A 21,744-nucleotide genomic window follows, 5' to 3' on the forward strand; every position below is an offset into this window, starting at 1 on the left:
CCGCCGCTGTCCGCCTCTCCGCCGCTGTCCGCCTCTCCGCCACGCCGGCGCCGGCGCTGTGTGCCTTTGCGAGGGTGGAGCTGCGTTCTCCCCAGCACAGACCCGGAGAGCATTGCGAGGGCGGAGCTGAGTTCTCCTCTGCACAGACTTCGGAGATACAGCGAAGGCAGAGCAATGTTCTCCTCAGCACAGATCCGGGCGGGCGGGCCGGTGGCACCGCGAGGGCGGAGCTGCGTTCTGCTCTGCACAGACCTTGGGGCACTGCCTCGCTTTGGGACAACTCGGGGCCGCATCGACGGTGAATAAAATCCTTCCTGTTTGCAGCCCTGTTTGTGGTTGGTGGCAGCGATGGACACTGCAGCCAGCCAGAGCGTAGAAAGGCGTCGGGGTAAGTGCACTGTCCAGGCTGCACTGCGGGTGGCCTGGGACGGGTTGGGAGCCCTATCTCAGGCGTCACTGCCCGTCTTGGGTGGCTGGTTGGGTGTGCTATCTGGGGCTGTGCTGCCTGCACCGGGGGGTTGTTTGGGGTCCAAACCGGGGCTGCACTGCCTTTGGCGGGGAGCCGGTTGGGGGCAGTATCCCAGACTGTATTGCTGGCAACAGTGAGGTCGGCTAAGTGTGCTATCCAGGGCTGCGCTGTGCGGCTGTGGGAGGGGTGGCGTTTTCGGGTTGAGGGCGCTATGGGGTGCTGTAATGCCCATGGTGCCGGGAGGCGGGGCGGTTTGGGTATGTTGGGTGTGCTATTGGGTGGGGCGACACTGCTGGTGGTAGGGGGCAGGGTGGGTTGGGGGCCATATCAGGGGCTGCACTGATTGCTTTAGCTAGGATTTCTGGTACTATGTTAAACAACAGTGGTGACAGGGGGCATCCTTATCATGTTCCAGATCTTAGAGGAAAAGCTTTCAATTTTTCCCCATTCCATATGATTCTAGCTGTGGGTGTCTTTCCTGTATGTTGCGGTATGTTTCTTCTGTGCCCGTTTCTTTGAGGATTTATAGCATGAAGGGATGTTGAATTTCATCAAATGCTTTTTCGGTTTCAGTTGACGTGATGATACTGTTTTTGTCGTTTATTTGGTTGATATGATGTATCACATTGTATGTTGAGTGACCCTTGATCCCAGGGATACATCGCACTTGATCATGATGAATTATCTTTTTAATGTATTACTGAATTTGATTCAGTGGTATTTTGTTGAGGATTTTTGCATCAATATTAGAGATCCTGGCCTGTAGTTTCCTTCTTTGATGCTTTTGTCTGATTTTGGTATCACAGTAATAATGGTCTCATAGAATAAGTTTGGAAGTATTCCCTCCTGTTTTTCAAAATAGTTTGAGCAGGATTTGTACTAGGTCTTTAAATTGTTTGGTGTGAAGCCATCAGCAGTGAAGACATCAGTTCCTGGGCTTTTCTTTACTGGGAGACTTTTTCTGATGGCTTCAATCTCATTACTTGTTACCAATCTGTTCTGCTCTTGGATGTTTTCGTTGTTTAACCTAAGTAGGTTGTATGCATCTAGGAATTTGCCAATTTCTACTAGGCTTTCCAATTTATTGGCATATAATAGCCAGTTATGATCCTTTGAATTTCTGAAGTATTAGTTGTAATGTCTCCTTTTTTTAATCTGTTGATTTTATTTATTTGAATCTTGTCTCTTTTCTTAGCCTGGTTAAAAGTTTGTCAATTTTGTTTAGCTTTCCAGAAAACCAACTTTTCGTTTAATCTTGTGAGGTTTTTAGTTCAATTTTGTTTCTGCTACGATCTTATTTATTTTCTTATTTTCAGTTTAGTTTGTTCTTTACTAGTTCTTTAAGATGTATTGTTTATTTGAAGGTTTTCTTTTGTTTGGATGGTAGGCACTTATAGCTGTAAATCTCTGCCTTTGTACTGCTTTCTGCATAACAAGTTTTGGTATACTGTGTTTTCATTACCCTTTGTTTCATGAAATTTTTGAATTTCTGTCTTAGTATCTTCATTGACCCGCTAGTCATTTATTCAGGAGGGTAGTGTTTAACTTCCATGTGATTGTATTGTTTCCAAAATTACTTTTCTTATTGATACCTATTTTTGTTCCTTTGTAGTGAAAGAAGATGGCCACAGAGACAGACAGCAGCGTGGTCAGAGTGGTAGGAGCCGGCCATCAGTGAGAGCTGCTCCATGCCTGGCTGCCGGGTGCTAGAGTCTGCGGCCCACTGGCTTGCCTCACTGTGGTTGGTGGTGGCGGTGACAGAGACTGCAGCACGACCAGAGTGGTAGGACAGGGGCTATCCAGGGCTGCACCTTTCGCAGTGTGGGGTGGGTTGGGGGTGCTATCCAGGGTGTCATTGCCTGCATGAGGGGTACTGGTTGGTAGCACTGTACAGGGCTGCACTGCCCACGGCAGGGAGGGTGGGTTATGGGTGCTTTCTGGGGCTGCAATGCCCATGGAGGAGGACAGGTTAGGGCACTATCGGGTATACGCTACTGGCGGCATTGGGGGACAGAGCTGGGGGGTGCTATTGAAGGCAGGACTAGCCGTGGAGTGGGGGACGAGTTCGGTGCTATCAGGGGCTGCACTGCTGGCGGCGGTCAACAGAGTTGGCATCCAAGGAAGGAGTGGTTCTCCTGTCCCTGACTCCACACTCCAGAGGGCAACCCACTCTTGGTCATACTGGAGTGCGGCAGGGCATGCAGCGTTTGCATGGGAATCCTGAGCATGGCAGAGCCCCCACACCCACCGTGGTTCCTGGGCCTGTGCACTCTGGGTCTGTGCCTCAGAGGCTGCCAGGCACCCCTGGGGACACCACGGGGGACAGGGCCCTGTGTGTGGAGGCGTCTGGAACAGGAATTGGCACCTGGGTGTGGAGGGCTGGCTGGGTCTGAATTTTTCTGCTTCTCCTGCTCCCTGAGGAGTGCAGCCCCAGTGGGCCCAATGGTTCCTGTGGAGTGGGGATCTGGGTGCTGTGGTGTCTCCAGCACCCACCCCAGACCCCAGTTCCCGGCCAGCTTGGGCCAAAAGGAGAGGCTGGACTTTGGAGGGTGGGTGTGAGTGCCTTTGCTGAAACTGGCCCCTGCCACCCAGTGGCCGGCATGACAAGTTGAGGCTCTAACCCTTCCACCCCTCACATCTTCCTCTAGGCTTTTCTGGCTTTGCCGGCCCAGCTGCTCCTTGCCAGGAGGAGGAGGAGACACCTAGAGCCTGTGACACCACAGCTCGCCCTGCTGCGGGTGGGTGGCAGTGACAGAGACTGCAGTGCACCAGAGCGGTAGGAGAGCGGCCATGCTAGGAGGGCAGGCGGCTGCAGCCAGGGTCAGGCTTACAGCAATGGACGGGCTGCAGCAGTGACCAGGTGGTAGGAGCCTTGTAGGGAGGGCTGGTGCATTGGCAATGGGCCTGGCTTTGCCCTGCGCCTGCTGTGGATCTGGCCCTGTACTGCCCTGCCTTGCCCTGTACCTGCCCTACTGTTACCTGGACTCTCGGCCCTGTCCTGCTCTGGTCCCATCCTGACCCTGTCTTGGCCCTGTGCTACCCTGTCCCTTCCCTGGCACTGGCCCTGCCCTGAACCTGCACTGGCCTGACCTTGGCTCTGGCCCTGCCCCTTGTCCTGACCCTGGTCCTGTCATGGCACTGGCCCTGCCAATGGTCATGGTCCTGCTCTTGTTCTGGCCCTGACCTGGCCTTGGATATGTCCTGGCCCTGCTTTGGCCCATCCCTGCCCTGGCCCCACCATGGGCCTGCCTGTTCTGCCCTCTCCTGGCACTGACCTTGCCCTGTCATGGCCCAGTGGTGCCATTGCCCTGCCTTACCCTGCACTGGTTGTGCCTTGGCCCCGCTTGGTGCTGGCCGCTCCCTGGACCTGCCCTGGACCTGCCTTGACCCTGCCTTGGCTTTTGCCCTGCCCTCACTATGGCCTGGCCCTGGCCCTAGCCCTGGTCCTGCCATATTCCTGGCCCTGCCCTTATCCAGGCCCTGCCCCTGCTGCTGCCCTGGCCCTGGCCTGGAACCTGGTCCTGTCAAGGACCTGCCCTGATTCTGCCATGGCCCTGGCCCTGCTCTGCCTTGTTCCTGGCCCTGACCCAGACCCAGACCCTTTCCTGGCTCTGCACTGGCCTTTCCCTGGCCCTGAGCTGGCAGTGGTCTGCCCCTGGTCTTGCCATCACCCTGCCCTGCTGTGCTCTGGATGTGTCATCACCCTGCCCTGGCCCTACTCTGCCTTTGACCCTGCCCTGGTCTTACCTTGGCCCTTACCCTAGTCTTCGCTAGACCCTGCTCTGGAGCTGGCCCTAGCACAGACCTGGCCCTGATCCTGGCCCTGGTCTTTGTCCTGCCATAGCCCTGGCCCTGAAGTGAACTTGGAGGTGTCCTGGCCCCGGCGTAACATGGCTCTGCATTGGCCTGTCCCTGCCCTGCCGCTACCATCGCCTTGCCCTGCTCTGCCCTGTCCCAGTACTGACCTGGCCATGCTATTTCCCTGCCCTACCCTGCCTTAGCTGTGCCCCGGCTCGGTTCTGGCCCTGGCCCTGGCCCTGCCCTGGACATGCTCTGACACTGCCTTAGCCTCGGCACTAGCCTGGCTCTTCCTTGGCATCAGCCCTGCTCTCTGTGTGGACCGGCTCTTGTCCTGTCCTGTACTGGCCATACCATGCCCTGCCCTGCCCTGCCTCAGCCCTGGCTCAGCCCTGGCCCAGCCTTGGCCTTGGCATTGCCCCTGGTCCTGCCATATTTCTTGCCCTGTCCCTACCCTGGTCTTGGCCCTGACCCTTACCTTGCCCTGGCCCTGCCCTTGCCCTAACGCAGCCCCTGGCCCTGTCATGGCCCTGCCCTGGACCTGTCCTGGCCCTGGCTCTTCCCTGCTTGAGACCTTGCCCTGGTTCTTCCCTGGCCCTGACCCTGAAATGCCTGGCCCTACCCTGGCCTTGCACTGCTCTGGCCCTTGCCCTGACTCTGGTCCTGTCACTGGCCTAGCCCCAGCCCTGTTGCTGGTCTTACCATGGCCCAGACCCTGCCTTGGCCCTGCCCTGACACCGTCCTGGACCCTGGCTGTGCCAAGAACCTGCACTGTCCTTGCCCTTGTTTTGCTCCTGCCCCGAACCTGGTCCTGCCCAGGCCGTGGCCATGGCCCTGGCCCCGGCCCTGCCCAGGTCTTGGCACTGGCCTGGCCCTGCCCTGCCCTGGCCCTATGCTTTCCTGGCCCTGCCTTGCCGGCCCTGGCCCTGCCTTGGCCCTAGCCTAGCTTTGACCCTGCCCTGGCCCTACCTTGGCCTTCACCCTAGCCTTACCTGGGCACTCTGTTGGACCTGGCCATAGCACAGACCTGGTTGTGGCCCTGGCCCTGCCGTGGCCCTGTCTCAGACCCTAGCCCTGCCAGGTACCTGTCCTGGCCCAGCTCTGGGCCTGGCTTTGTCCCTGGTTCTTAGATGAACCTGGCCCTGCCCCTGCCCTTGCCCTTGCCCTGGCACTGGCCTTGGACATGTCCGTGGTCCTAACTCTGGCCCTGCCCTGGAGCTGCCACTGTCTTGGCTGTGCCCTGGCTCTGGCCCTGCCCCGGCCCTGGCCCTGCCCCGGCCCCAGCCATAGACCTGCCCTGGTTGGTCATGCCCTACCTTAACCCTGTGCTACCCTGGGCCTGCTCCACCCTGCCCTGGCCCTGCCCTCCCTTTGGCCCTGCCCTGACCCTGCCTTGGCCCTCACACTGGCCCTAGCACAGACCTGGTCCTATGTGTGGCCTTTGCCTGGCATCGACCCCTGCTCCTGACCCTGGTCCTGCCATGGCCCTGGCCCTGCCAATGACCCTGGCAGCCCTGACCCTGGCCCTGTCTTGGCCCTGGCCCTGAACTGGCCCTGCCCTGACACTGGCCCTGAAGTGGATTTGCTGGTGTCTTGTCCCTGATTTAACCTGGTCTTACCATGGCCCTGTCCCTCCCCTGGCTCTGTCCTGGTCTTGTGCTGACCGTGACCCAGAACTTGGCCCTGCCCCAGCCTTGTCCTAGACCTGGCCATGGCCCTGCCTCTGCCCTGGACCAGCGCTGGCACTGGCATGGACCCTGGCCCTGGCCATTCGCTACTTAAGGCCATACCCTGGCCCAGCCCTGGTCCTGACCCTGTCCTGGCCCTAATTTGGCCTGGCTCTACCCTGGCATGCTATTCTGGCCCTAGCCCTGACCCTGTCCCTGTCCCTGTCCCTGTCCCTGTCGTGGCCCCAGCCCCATTGCTGGTCCTGCCATGGCCCTTGTTCTGACATTGCCCTTTCCTGGTTCTGGCCCTGGCCCTGTCCCAGCCCTGCTCTGGCCCTGGTCTGAACCCTGACCCTGCAATAGACCTGCCTTGGTCCTGCCCAGACCCTGGCTCTGGCCCTACCTCTGCCCTGGCCATACCCTTGCCCTGGCCTGGACTCCGGTCCTGGTCCTTGTCCTGCCCCAGCCGTGGCCCTGGCCCTGCCCTGCCTGTGCCCTGTTCTATCCTGGGCTGGCCCTGCCATGGCCTGGTCTTGCCATTGCCCTGCCCTAGCCTGCCCTGCTTGTGCCCTAGATCTGCCCCAGCCTTTGCGCCTGTCTTGGTTCTAGCCTTGACTCAGCCCTGGACCTTCCCTGACCTCGCCTCAGACCTGGCACTACCCTGGCCTTGCCTTGGCATTTGCCCCACTCTCTCTATGGCCTGGCTCTGGTCCTGCCCTGCTCTGCTCTTGTTCTGTCCTGGCACAGCCCTGGCCCTGGCCCTGCCGTATCACTTGCTCTGGTCCTGCCCTTATGCAGACCTGACCCTGCCACTACCTTGGCTTTGGCCTGGACCTTGGCCATACAGTGACCCTGCCATGACCCTTTCCTGGCCCTGGCCTGGAACCTGGCCCTGCCAAGGACTCGCCCTGGCTCTGTCATGGCCCTGGCCCTTTCCTGGATTTGGATGTGTCCTGTCCTTTATTTGCCCCAGCCCTTCCCTGGCTCTGCCATACCCCTTCTCTGGGGTAGGGCCAGGGTCAGGACCAGACCAGGGCAGGGTCAGGACCAGGGTAGGGCCATGGTAAGGCCTGAAGATGGGAAGGGCCAGGGCAGCGGCTGGACCAGGGAAGGGTCAGGGCCAGGGATGTAGTAGGACTAGCGGCAGAGCCGGCACTAGGGCTGAGCCAGGGCAGAGCAGGAGAGATTACGTTAGGCTATTACATAAAATTTTTATTTTAGATTTTTAAGATAACTATATTAGTAGTAATGTCTATACTATATTGTTTGTAATAGTAATAATATTTGCAGTAATCACTAAATTTTAACTAATACTATCTTTGCTTCCAGTAGTGTTCTATGAATATAATATAATTTTATCAATACGTAAATATGTGAGGCATTGATTCTCACAATAATTCTATGTGCTAGGTACTTAAAGCATCCCCATTTTCCAAATGTAGGAAACAGGCATAAAGAAGTTAAATACTTGGCCAGATTACTCCTGTAATTCCAACACTTTGGGAGGCCAAGGCAGGCAGATGGCTTGAGCTCAGGAGTTTGGAACCAGCCTGGGCAACATTGTGAAACCCCATCTCTACTAAAAATGCACAAAAAGAACTAATTTAAGTTTCTTGTAGGATTCTGGTTATAAAACACTGGTCAAACACACAGGGCATGGATAGGGCAGGGCCAGGGACAAGGTCAGGCCAGGAAGGGGCCAGGGCCAAGGCAGGGCCAGAGCTGGACTTGGAGGTGTCCTGGTCTGATTTGCCCTGCCCCAACGTTGGCCCAGCCCTGCTCTGGCACGTCCTATCATGCCCTGTCCCTGACCTGAGCATTGGCCCTGTCCCTGTCCTGCTTCTGGCCCTGCCCCGGAGTTGACCAGGCACTGCCATGGCACAGTCCTGCATTGCCCTGCCCTCCTCTGCCCTGGTGCTACCATGGCCCTGCTTGGGCCCTAGCTCTGCCTCGACTCTGGACCTGCCCCGACTCTGCTCAGCCCTGGATCTACCCTGACTCTGCCTTGGTGTTGCCCTCCCATCTGTATGGCCTGGCTCTGGCCGTGCCTTGCACAGGCCATGCTCTGCCCTGTGTGTCCCAGCCTGGGCCCAGCCCTCATCTTACCATATTCCTGACCCCAGCCATACCCTTGTTTTGGCCGTGACCCTGCCATGGCCCTCTCCTGGCCCTTCCTTGGTCCTGCCCTGCCCTTCCATGCCCTGGCCTTGCCCTCACCCTGCATTGGCCCTGCACTGGTCCTGCCCTGCCCTGGTACTGCCTTGGCCCTGGCCCTGCCTTCTCCCTGGCCTTGCCTTTGCCCTGCCCTGGCCTTGGCTTTGCCTTATCCTGGTCCTGGTTCTGCCCTGACCCTGGCCTTGCTCTGGATCCTCTCTGGTTCTGCCTTCTCCCTGGCCCTGTCCTTGCTCTGGCCCTGTCCCTGGCCCAGCCTTGACCCTGACCCTGGCCCTGACAATCCCCAGGTCTGACACTGGCTATGCTTGGCCCTGGCCCCTCCTTTTGGCCCTGCCCTGGCCCTGCCTTGGCCCTGTGCTATCTTAGTCCTGCCCTGGCCCTGAACTCACCCTGGCCCTACCCTCATCCTACACTGGCCCCGGCCTACCCTGGCTTTGCCCTGCCCTAGCCCTGCCTTTGGCCTGCTCTGGCTCTGGTTCTGCCCTGGCCTTGCCCTTGCCCTGGACCCTCCCTGGCCGTGTTTTTTCCATGGTCCTTCTCTGGCCTTGCCCTTGCCCTTGCCCTGTCCCCTTTCTGGTCCTGCCATGTTTCTGGCCCTGCCCTGTCCATGTCCTGGACCTGACTCTGGCCCTGGACCTCTCTGTCCCTGCCCTGCCATACCCTGGCCCATTCCTTGCTCTACACTGACCCTGCCCTGCCTTGGCCCTGTGCTACCCTAGCCCTGCCCTGGCCTTCTGCTGACCCTGATCCTGCCATGGCCCTGGCCCTGCCATGTCCCTGCCCTGGCCCTGGTTCTGCCCTGCTTCTGGCCCTGGCCTTGGTCCTCTCATGTCCCTGGCTGTGACCCTGCCCCTGGTTTTTCTCTGGCCATGACCCTGCCCCAGTTCTGTCCTATCCCTGGCCCTGTGTCAGTTCTCTCCTAGCCCTGGCCTTTCACAGTACTTTATGCTTAGTAAGGGCTCCATAGTGTCTGTGAGTTGAATGTTGTGTTCATAGTATCTGCCAAAACAGAAAGAAAAAAAACAAAATATTTTGATAGGAAGTTAAAGCTTTGTATATAATATGCCTTGAATTGTAAGTGCCTGTTATTAGTTGTATTACATATAGGTCATGGTTTTGTACACATAACTCCAAACCATTCATACTGTTAAAAGAATATATGAATATATGAAAGAATGTATAAACGTAAGAATGTATCAGTATCTAATGACCTTTCCAAATTAATTTTTATTTTTAGCTCTATTAGATATTTCTCAGTGTAACAAATGTTTATTCCTATGTAATTAAGGGCGTATTTCCTGTACAGAATATTCATATTACCTAATTGAAAATTATATGATACAAAAATATAATACTATTTTTAGGCCAGGCATGGTGGCTCATACCTGTAATCCCAACATTTTGAGAGGCCAAGTTTGGAGAATCATTTGAGTCCAGGAGTTGACCAGCCTGGGCAACATAGTGAGACCTTGTCCTCATTAAATAAATAAATGAATAAATAAATAAATAAATAAATAAATAAATAAATAGATTGGGCACTGTGGCTCACATCTGTCATTCCAGCATTTTGGGTTGCCAATGCAGGAGGATTGCTTGAGCCCAGGAGTTTGAGACCAGCCTGGGCAGAATAGCAAGACTTCATCTCTACAAATAATAAAATATTAACCAGGTGTGGTGGTGCCCCCCTGGGGTCCCAGCTACCTGGGAGGCTAAGATGGGAGGTTTGCTTAAGGCTGCAGTGAACTGTGAATGCACCACTGCATTCCAGCCTAGGCCACAGAACAGGACCTTGTCTATAAATAAAGAAATAAGTAAAAATATAAATAAAAATAAGTAAAAAGAAATATAAGTAAATATAAATATAAATACATATAAAAATGCATACATGAAAAGAAACAATTTTTAAATTTAACATCACTGAGGGCATCCTATCCATTTCATTTCATGATTCCATCATTTCACTTAGATGAAATGATAAGATGACTTGAGATGAGATGAAATGACAAAATGATGAGATGAGATGATGAGATGAAATTTTGAGATGAAATGGTGAGTAGAAATGATGAGATGAAATGATGAGACGAAATGACAAAGTTGAAAAGAAATTGAAAGGAGATGAGATGAGATGAAATGAGATGAAATGATGAGATGATAGATGAAATGATGAGATGAAATGAGATGAAATGATGAGATGAAATGAAATGAAATAATGAAATGATATGAAATAATGAAATTGAAATGAGATGAGATGAGATGAAATAGTGAGATAAAATGATGAGATGAAATGAGATGAATGATGAGATGAAATGAGATGAAAAATGATGAGATGAAAAATGAGATGAAATGAAATGAAATAATGAAATGAAATAATGAAATGAGATGAAATGAAATGAAATAATGAAAGGAAATTATGAAATGTAATGATGAAATTGAAATGAAATTGAAATGAGATGAGTTGAAATGATGAGATGTAATGATGAAATGAAATGAAATGAGATGAGATGAAATGAGATGAAATAATGAGATGAAATGAGATGATGAGATAAGATGAAATCATGAGATGAAATGATGAAATGAAATGATGGATGAAATGATGAGATGAAATGAGATGAAATGTAATGACATAATGAAATGAAATAATGAAATGAGATGAAAAGAAATAATGAAATGATGAAATAATGAAAATGAAATGGAAATGATGAGGTGAGAAGAAATGATGAGATGAAATGATGAAATGATGAGATGAGATAAAATGAGATGAAATGATGAGATGAAATGAAATGATGAGATGAGATGAAATGAGATGATATATGATGAGATGAAATGACATAATTAAATGAAATGATGAAATGGAATAATGAAATGGAAATGATGAGATGAGATGCAATGAGTTGAAATGAGATGAAATGATGAAATGATGAGATGAAATGAGATGAGATGTGATGAAATGATGACATGAAATGATGACATAAAATGAGATGAAATGAGATGTAATGATGAAATGAGATGATATGAAATGAGATGAAATGATGAGATGAGATAAAATGATGATATGAAATGATGAGATGAATGATGAGATGAAATGATGAGATGAACTGATGAGATGAAATGAAATGAAATAATGAAATGAAATTGAAATAAATAAATAAAATTGAAATGAGATGAAATGATAAGATGAGATGATGAAATAAAATGATAAAATGATGAGATGTGATGAGATGAAATGATGAGATGAGATGACATGCAATAATGAAATGAAATAATGAAATGAAATTGAAATGAGATGAGAAGATACGAGATGAGATGAAATGATGAGATAAGATGAAAAGAGTTGATGAGATGATGAGATGAAATGATGAGATGAAAAGATGAGATGAAATGATGAGATGAAATGAGATGAAATGAAATTAGATGAAATGTAATGAGATGAAATGAAATGACATAATGAAATGAAAAAATGAAATGAAATGAGGTGAAATTAAATGAGATGATGAAATTAAATGATGAAATGATGAAATATTGAAATGGAAATGATGAGATGAAGTGATGAGATGAATGATGAGATGAAATGAGATGAAATGATGAGATGCAATGATGAGATGAAATGATGAAATGATGAGATGAGATGAGATGTAATGATGAGAGGAAATGATGAGATGTAATGAAATGAGATGAAATGAATGAGATGAAATAATGAAAGGAAATTGAATTGAGATATGAGATGAAATGAGATAAAATGAGATGAAATAAGAAATGATGAGATGAAATGATGAAATGCTGAGGTGAGATGAGATGAAATGAGATGAAACGATGAGATGAAATGAAAGGATGAGATGAAATGATGAGATGAGGTGAGATGAGATGAAATGAGATGAAACGAGATGAAATGATGAAATGATGAGATGAGACGAGAAGAAATGATGAGATGAAATGAGATGAGATAAAATGATGAGATGAAATGAAGTGAAATGAAATGAAATAATGAAATTGAAATGAGATGAGATGAAATGAGATAAAATGATGAGATGAAATGATGAGAAGAAATGAGGTGAAATGATGAGATGAGATGATGAGATGAAAAATGATGAGATGAAATGATGAGATGAAAAATGATGAGATGAAATGAGATGAATTGAAATGAAATGAAATAATGAAATGAGATGAAATGAAATGAAATGATGGTATTGAAATGAAATTGAAAGATGAGATGAAATGATGAGATGAAATGTTGAAATGAAATGATGAAATGAATAGATGTGACATGAAATGATGAGCTGAAATGATGAAATGAAATGAAATGAGATTCAATGATGAGATGAAAAATGATGAGATGAAAAATGATGAGATGAAATGATGAGATGAAATGAGATGAGATGAATTGAGATGAGATGAGATGAAATAATGAAATTAGGTGAAATAATGAAATGAGATGAAATAATGAAATGAAATTGAAATGAGATGAGAAGAAATGAGATGAAATGTAATGAAAGGAGGAAATGATGAGATGAGATGAAATGATGAGATGAAATGAATTGAGATGAAATGAGATGAAAAATGATATGAAAAATGATATCAAAAATATGAGATGAAATGAAATGAGATTATATGAAATGACATAATGAAATAAATGAAATTAGATGAAATGAAATAGTGAAATGAAATGATGAAATGAAAATGAAAATGAAATGGAAATGAGATGAGATGAGATTTGATGAAATGATGAGATGAAATGATGAGATGATATAAAATGATGAGATGAGATGGGATGAGATGAAATGATGAGATAAAATGATGAGATGAAATGATGAAATGAGATGAAATGATGAGATGAAATGATGGGGTGAAGTGATGCACTGTCACGTGTGTGTCTGCTCTTTTTCCCAAGCAACAAAAATTCTTTAATTTTAATTTTATTATTTAAGAATATTCTTAAGAGTTGAAGGAAAAATAATATCTGTACATTATGGGTTATAATCTAAGTATAAATAATACATAAATATATTAAAACTTACAAAGAATATGTTTTGGAATCGAATATACCATGCTCCTGTGATGACAGTTATTTCATGCTGGTTGTCACAATTTTACATGAAAAACTAATGAAAAAATGTTTTTAACTGTTTCTAAAAATAACAGTTTCCAAAACAGTTTTACATTCGAAATATGAAAAAGATGTCTTTGTGTTCCTTAATCTGATGAGATTTTCACACTCTGCACATGATAATTGTTAGATTTTTATTGTGTTGATAAATTGTATATCAAATAAAAAATGTTATTACCTCTTAAATTAGGATTTTTAGGTGATATAGGCAGAAAGGAAGGCAAGTTTTTATAACTTTTTCTAAATGAACTTTCTAAATGCCTGAGTATTAAAAGATAGCATGTCTATAAATCACAATGTATATATTACTGTATGACCTAGGACCAATCAAAACCGTTACCTCTGATAACATTATATTGTGCCCAGTATAAAATAGATATAATAATACCTCAAACTTCAATCCAGGCATTGTTGAATATCTTAAGAATATGCAGCAAAGGTGCTTTTAAAAATACAAGCTAGTGATTGTACCAAATTTGTAAATCACATAGAATAGTGGGTCATTTTAAGAATATTAGTTATTTCAATCTATAAACATGGATGTCTTTCCTTTTTTGTGTTTTCTTTAATTTCTTTCATTAATGCTTGTCATTTTTGTTGTCGAAATCTTTTACTTCCTTGGTTAAATTTATTTCTAAGTACATTTTTGTAGCTATTGTAAAAGGAATTGCTTTCTTAATTTCTTGTTTCAGCTAGTTTACTATCAATATGTAGAAATGCTACTGATTTTTGTATGTTGATTTATATCCTGCAACTTTATTAATTTCATGTATCACCCTAAGAAGCTTTTGGTAGAGTCTTATTTTTTTCCGTGTATAAGATCACATTGTCTTTAAACAGGGACAGTTTGACTGTCTCCTTTCCAATTCAGATGTCCTTTATTTCTTTCTCTCACCTAATTGTCCTGGTTAAGACTTTCACTATGTGAAATATGATTGGTGAGAATAGGCATCCTTTTCTTGTTCCAGTAAAATCTTTTTCTTGTTCACAGTAAAATCTTTCACCTTTTCCACACTCAGTATGATCTTAGTTGTAGATTTGTCCTTTATGTCCTTCTGTGTTAAGGCATATATTTTCTATAGTAAATTGTTGAGAGGTTTTTTGTCATGTAAGAATATTTAATTTTGCCAAACACTTTTATTGTGTTTATTAATTTAATCATATGGTTTTCAGTATATATCCAAAGGAAAGAAAATCAGTATATCAAAGAGTTACCTGCACCCCCATGTTTATTACAGCACTATTCACAATAGCCAAGATATGGAATCAACAAACGTGTCCATCAACAGATGAATGGATAAAGAAATGTGACATACATATATAATGGATATTATTTAGTCATAATAAAGAACAAAATCCTGTTATTTGTGGCAACAAGAATGCAAGTGGAGGGCATTATGTTAGGTGAAATAAGCCTGGCATAGAAACATAAACACCACATAACTACATGTTCTCACTTATGTATGGAAGCTAAAATTTTTAATCTCAGAGAAGTAGATAGTAGAGTTTTGGTTACCATATCCTGGAAAGAGTAGGAGGAAGAAGAGTATAAGAAAACTGTGGTTAATACATACAAAATTACAGCTGGAGAGAAGGAAGAAGTTCTAGTTCTCTACAGCACTGTTGGGTGACTGTAGTTAACGGGAATTTATTGTGTGTTTTCAAATAACTAAAATAAAAGATTTTGAATATTCTCACTGCAAAGAAATAATACATGATTTAGGTAATGGATATGATAATGACTCTGACTTGATCTTTACGCATTGCATAAATATATCAAAATATCACTCTGTACCCCATAACATGTACATTTATTATATGTCAATTAAAATAAATTTAAAAGACAAAAAATGAGGTAAAGGTAAATGTACAGAATTTAATTACTTCTTCTATAAAAACTGAGTCAGTACCAAGAAGAGTCAATTTATTAGTTTTCTAAAATAAAAAAAAATCAAAATCACCAAAAAAGAGCAATATCCAAGAAAACATTGAAAATGAAACACAACATTTAGTAAGAATAGAAAACTTGGGCACTGTATCACCCTGTTCCTAGATACCGATTTACTGATGGCCATTTAAATAGAATTTTATTCTATCTAATTCATTTATACTCCCAGAGTTCAAAATTACATTTTACCTACAATAAATGAGAAAACACTTGTAAATTATATGGTACTCTGCCTAACACACGTTAATAACTCAATACATGTTAGCAATAAACTTTTAGTATAGTAGTCAAAGTATTAATTTCTCACATTGCAATTTCCTTCAAAGACATGAATACAACCTTTCTAATGACTCCTTGTTCATCAAGATACCTCTTCAAATTATTCTATTTGTTTCATTCAGTATATTACCTGTGTATACCGATATTACACTCTTTTCTTTTTTTGAGATGGAATCTCATTCTGTTACTGATGCTGGAGTGAGGTGGCATGATCTCGGTTCACTGCAACCTCCACCTCCCAGGTTCAAGCGATTCTCCTGTCTCAGCCCCACAGGTAGCTAGGACTACAGGTGCACACCACCATGCCTGGCTAATTTTTGTATTTTTAGTACAGTCAGAGTTTCTCCCTGTTGTCCAGGCTGGTCTCGAACTCCTGACCTCAGGTGATCCACCCACCATGGCCTCCCAAAGTGCTGGGATTACAGGCATAAGCCACCGCACCCAGCCTGATATTGCACTCTTGGATTTTAAACACTGAATATCTTTTTGAAAGATTACACCTCTTTACCTCTTTGTGCTTCAGAAATTATTTTCCTTCAAGTGTTCTAAGAGTCTAATGAAGAATGAAGTCATGTTTTATCACTTTTGTCCTTAAAGATTTCAGACATGCTGAAACTGATTGAAGTTTCATTTGCTACCAGATAGATTAATTATCTCTAGTTGTAGGAGTGGATACATCTTTAATGGTATATTTTGGGTTATTGTCTTATTTTTGATGCAGTATTCTATAAATAATTTATTAAACCTGGCATCCTTGGGTGAGCATAGATTTTTCAACTTTGGTGTTATATTATGTTTGCTTTTAAAAACTGCTCTTGAGGCCAGGTATGGTGGCTCTTGCCCATACCCAGCACTTTGGGAAGCCAAGGTGGGCGGATTACCTCAGGTCAGGAGTTCAAGACCAGCCTGGTCAACATGGCAAAACCATGTCTCTACTAAAAACACAAAATTAGCCAGGCATGGTGGTGCATGCCTTTAGTCCTAACCACTCGAAAGGCTGAGGCAAGAGAATCACCTGAACCTGGGAGGCAAAGGTTGCTAGGTTGCTGTGAGCCAGATTCGCACCATTGCCCTCCAGCCTGGGTGAAAAGAGCAAAACTCTGTCTCAAAAAAAAAAAAAAAAGCCCACCAAAAACTGCTTTTGAATGGAGTTGTACATACAATTTTTATGAAAAAAATTATCAAGTGCATAAGTTCATAATAGAAAAACCAATAATACTCCAGGCACAAGTTAGTACTAAAGAAATTATGTTGAATATTCTCTAATACAACATGCTTTTTCCCTTCATGAACAATTTGTGTTTTACTGAGAAGAGTCATTTTTTATGGTAGACATTAGACTACAGATGAATATGTACTTTAAACACTCTTAGTTGCTTTCTTAATTTTATAGCTGCTGCTTTATGCTTCTGTTTATTTTCATTCTTTCCAATGTCTACATTCTAGTAAATTTGAATATTTTAATCCAAGTTTATATACTATTTAATATTGCTTGTATAGTTTAGTATTTTTAAGACTCAAAAAGGTTTACAGAAAGAAGAAAAAGATCAACATGTTATTAATCATTTAAAGATCATTTTAAAATCTTTGACCTTTATATTTTAATGAATAAAATGTTAGTAGTTATTAGTATAAAATAATTTATGTCTTTTGGACTTAGCATCCAGTATTTCTTTTTTAATAAAGAAAATAATTATTCTCTTGCAATGTACTATGTTTATCTGGGTTTTGAAAAGTGATGTTTCCTAGTATGAGAAAGCCATTTACATTTTTAAATCTACAAAGGCAAATGGAATGGTACTAAATTATTTACATAATAATGTTTAGATGGTGGCCCTTATAACATTCTTTCTATAATTCCTACAGAGTTGGGGATATGCAATCCTAGAATATTTCTGGGAGCTAATCATTTTGCTTGATGAATGAAACAAGATTTTTAAATAAAATTAAACTTTCAAATTATCCAGGTTATGGGCCTGTCTTTTAATTCAATGGATATGGAGCATAATGAATTATCCCCTGTTCATTGGGTAATAAGTTCTCATTCTTAACTTATAATTCTCAAAATGTCCTTTAATTTTTAATTTTTAATAGTCATTTCATTATCCCTAGGTATTTTAGCTTCTATCTTAAATTCAAAAATAATTTTGAAACAGGAGAAAGTATTCTTTATTACTATATGTATTAAACATCATGGTTTTCAAATTTAACTGCAAATGTATCTTTTCATTGCTTCTTGATGACGCCCTTCACCCTATCCATATTGTCACTACCAAGTGGTGATTACTTTTCAGGTTCACATACTTATTCTTCAGAAAAATCTTCTCTGTGCTTTATAAAGAATATGATTGTTGGCATTCAAAAGCCAGCGAAGTATACATTATTAGCCTGTTGCCTAACTCATTTCTTTAAGAAACTACACTAATTACCCACATACTTATGTTTTTATTTCCTCATTATTTCTGGAGAAAATAAATACTGCTAACATGATATTTGTAAGAGAGAAAAAAGTCTTTTCTTGAAAAGTGCTGTCATTGTAGTACTAACTTATAGTATCAACTTCTTTATCAACTCCTTATACACTTTTTATTCTGAGAGAAATAAAAAAGCTAAAAGTGAAATGACTTTTTTACTCTCCATATTATAAGCACCCATCTTGGTAATTTAGGGTCTTTATAGTTAGGGTAAGTTGTGTCATACCGAGGTTACAAAATAAAAAGTATTTTGTCTCTTTGGGCCTTTCCTTATTCAGTAATACTGTCAGTTTGGCTTTTTTTGTAGGTCAACTTATTGAACTCAGTATTCTGAAATAATATGTCTACTATCTTTTGATAAGCATTTAAAATATTAGATTGTTACTCTTCTGCTTTTATTGGGCTGGAAGAATAATTGTTTCACTCCACAAAAGCCAAGTTGTGGAGAAAAACACATAGACATTCAACTGCAAAGCAGAGAAACTTGACTATTTTCTGCAATTTTAAAGTGTATATTGAATAAAACCATCTTTCTATTTTCTTTTTTGCTCACTGGCAAATATTAACAACATCAAGTGTATTATAATGTTATCTAGTTAAAAATCTCAAAAAGTTTTCATAATTACCATTTGAAAATATATAAATAGGTGACCTAATGTTAATTTTTATTGTCTGAGACCATGTCTGTTATTTCACTCTTTAAATTCAGTTAGTAATGCAGAACCTAGCACTTAGTAGATACTCAAAAATTATTTGCTGAATAAAAAAAGGTTAAACATAATATATACAAAATGTACTGGAAAAAATGCACCAAACAATTTTGTTATACCAGTTTAACGTAAATATTGCCTTTAAAAGATAATATAGTTTTCAGGTGTCTACAGTGATTTTGTAATATTTGTGCACATATAAAATAATATTTCCAAAAATGTAATCCAGTGGGGAAATATACTTTCTAAATTCTAGATTTATAATTTAGGGTTTAAATTATAAAATCATTAAATAAGACACAAGTGAAATATAATCAAATATCCCCTTGGAAAAAAATTAAGTGGCCTCTAAAGTGAGGTATTAATATATGTAATTTTACAATCCTCTAGTGATAGAATTAATTAAATACACCACCAAATTGATTAACTCCTACAGTGTTAAAAGAGAAGCACTAACAATGCCAGTGACCATGTAACATGGATTTAAGCTACAAGTCATAGAAATGTGATGAGAAGCCTCAGCGCTGTAAAACAGAGGGTGGAGGAAAGCTTTTCCTCTCTCAAATGAACTTTGCAAGGTATACTTCTTGAAGGATAGGAAGTTGAAGTGTTCAGGACTTTTATGTCTATTCTACTTTGGCTTAGTTTACATGATTCTTAGTGTATTAGCCTAGAAATCGCCAAGAAAACTTAAGGTTCAATAATTAGTTATAAATATGAAATATCCCCAATTTTTAAGATAAAAACAACTTAAAAATGTATTTGTCTGTAAAAATTGTGTATATTTTTACAGAACATCTATTTCTTTCTTTTTTTATTTTTTTATTATACTTTAAATTCTAGGGTACACATGCACAATGTGCAGGTTTGTTGCATATGTATACATATGCCATGTTGGTGTGCTGCACCCATTAACTCATCATTTATATTAGGCATATCTCCTAATGCTATCCCTCCCCCCTCCCCCCACCCCACAACAGGCCCTGGTGTGTGATGTTCCCCTTCCTGTGTCCAAGTGTTCTCATTGTTCAATTCCCACCTATGAGTGAGAACATGCGGTGTTTGGTTTTTTGTCCTTGCGATAGTTTGCTGAGAATGATGGTTTCCAGCTTCATCTGTGTCCCTACAAAGGACATGAACTCATCATTTCTTATGGATGCATAGTATTCCATGGTGTATATGTGCCACATTTTCTTAATCCAGTCTATCCTTGTTGGACATTTGGGTTGGTTCCAAGTCTTTGCTATTGTGAATAGTGCCACAATAAACATACCTGTGCATGTGTCTTTATAGCAGCACAATTTATAATCCTTTGAGTATATACCCAGTAGTGGGATGGCTGGGTGAAATGGTATTTCTAGTTCTAGATCCCTGAGGAATGGCCACACTGTCTTCCACAGTGGTTGAACTAGTTTACAGTCCCACCAACAGTGTGAAAGTGTTCCTATTTCTCCACATCCTCTCCAGCACCTGTTGTTTCCTGACTTTTTAATGATCACCATTCTAACTGGTGTGAGATGGTATCTCATTGTGGTTTTGATTTGCATTTCTCTGATGGGTCTATTTCTTTAAAACAAAAGGAGGGGAGTCTCTCATTTACATTAGTTTTTTTCATAGCCTTTTGAACTTTGCAATTTCTATGTTTCAGAACCTATTTCTTACAGTTTTTCTATGCTAAACTCTGTCTTAGTCAGTTCTAGAGTGTATGAAGAACCAAATGATGTAATTGTATGCGACCTGGCTGTAGTGGAACAAATTTGACTCTAAAGTATGGAGGCTCTAATTTTCCTGTCTGGTTTTGGTAAGTATTCCTTACATAGGTTTTTTCTTTGAAAATCTGGGATTGAGAGGTTGATGAATGAAAATTAATCCTTTCACTTTGTTGTATATAGGTTTGCAATAATTAAGTCAGAGTGGAGTTTTAAGGTCATGGAGGGGTCTGATGACTTACAAATAATGGGCTCTGATTGGGCAACTACTCATCTGAGTTCCTTCCATTTGACCTAATTAAGCTTGTGAAATTTACACTAAGCCATGAGCTCATCTTTAAAAAGTTTTATTAAAAGATTTTCAGCTGTTCCAAATGGCACTTATTAGTGGAATGTGTTTTAAAGGATCATATCAGATGAATGAAAGGTATTTGATCCTTCGTTTCCTTAATAATAAAATGATGGTTTGGAAAAATAGGCTACAGTCTAACCACAGTGCTATTATTAGGCTTTCTTGTTAAACATAGGTCTAAGCCTAAGTATGTCAATACAACAAATACTTATTGTTTCATTTCTAGTAATGAAAAAAAAAACAAGTCTTTCTGGCATAAGGATGATTTTCATCTGGTTATTTTGAAACATTTTTGTAAAATAAATTTACATCTGTAAAGAACATTTTTATTTGTAAGGAGGGGTATGTCTCTGTGCACTGGAAGAGAGAGAGGACTAAATCACTGGGAAGTCTTATGATAAAGAAGCCATTGGCTTAAATCAGCAAAGCAAGCCGTCCCTTGCTTTAAGGTGTTTTCCTGGCCATCCTGTCTTGACTAGAACTTTACCTACACCTTCCTTTTTGGTTTAGGCAAATTATAGTATCTAAAACTGAAGTCTCAGCTCTGTGTCTTTGAGATATAAATGTTCTACCATGTCTTCTCTGGAACCTGATAACTATCTATCTCTTTAAAATGCAAGTCTAGGGAGATGACTCATCAGAAAAAGAAGAAAAAAGAGGTATTTGGAAATTGTGCAAATTAAAGCAGCCCCTGATGCCAAAGTCTACACATTCCTGAGTGAGTCAGTTCTGGCCAGTTCTAGCTGGATCAAGAGAGCTCTGCTGGGCAGGCCTGAAGAGCACCTGGATGGCAGACACCTGAGGAGCCAGGGGCCTGAAACTTCCTCCACCTGCTTGAGGAGCGCCAAAGCCCAGGTGCTGGCTGGACAACCCCTTCTGGCTGCCTAAGCAGGTGGCAGAAGAAGGAAACAAGGTCAGAGGCAGAGTGTTGAACCCTGCCTCCCAGGTGGGTGGAAGACGCCTGTCGCCAAACTAGGGCCCAGCTTGCCGGGTGAGATGGGTGAACTGGTGATCCCCCGAGAGAGTGGACGTCAGAACTACATGTTTCCGGACTTCACCTCA

The 21,744-nt window shown here is 43.1% G+C and overlaps 1 long non-coding RNA gene across 1 annotated transcript; it reads left to right on the forward strand.

The window, feature by feature from the left end:
* The first annotated feature begins 14 nt into the window (after positions 1-14).
* LOC112205581 (uncharacterized) lies at positions 15-3,904 on the forward strand. The gene is made up of 3 exons (XR_002939590.3): positions 15-388; positions 2,082-2,252; positions 3,118-3,904. It is a non-coding gene; the product is annotated as an uncharacterized LOC112205581 (long non-coding RNA).
* The last annotated feature ends 17,840 nt before the right edge of the window (positions 3,905-21,744 follow it).

This window comes from Pan troglodytes, chromosome 16 (assembly GCF_028858775.2).
Source record: "Pan troglodytes isolate AG18354 chromosome 16, NHGRI_mPanTro3-v2.0_pri, whole genome shotgun sequence".
NCBI lineage: Eukaryota > Metazoa > Chordata > Mammalia > Primates > Hominidae > Pan > Pan troglodytes.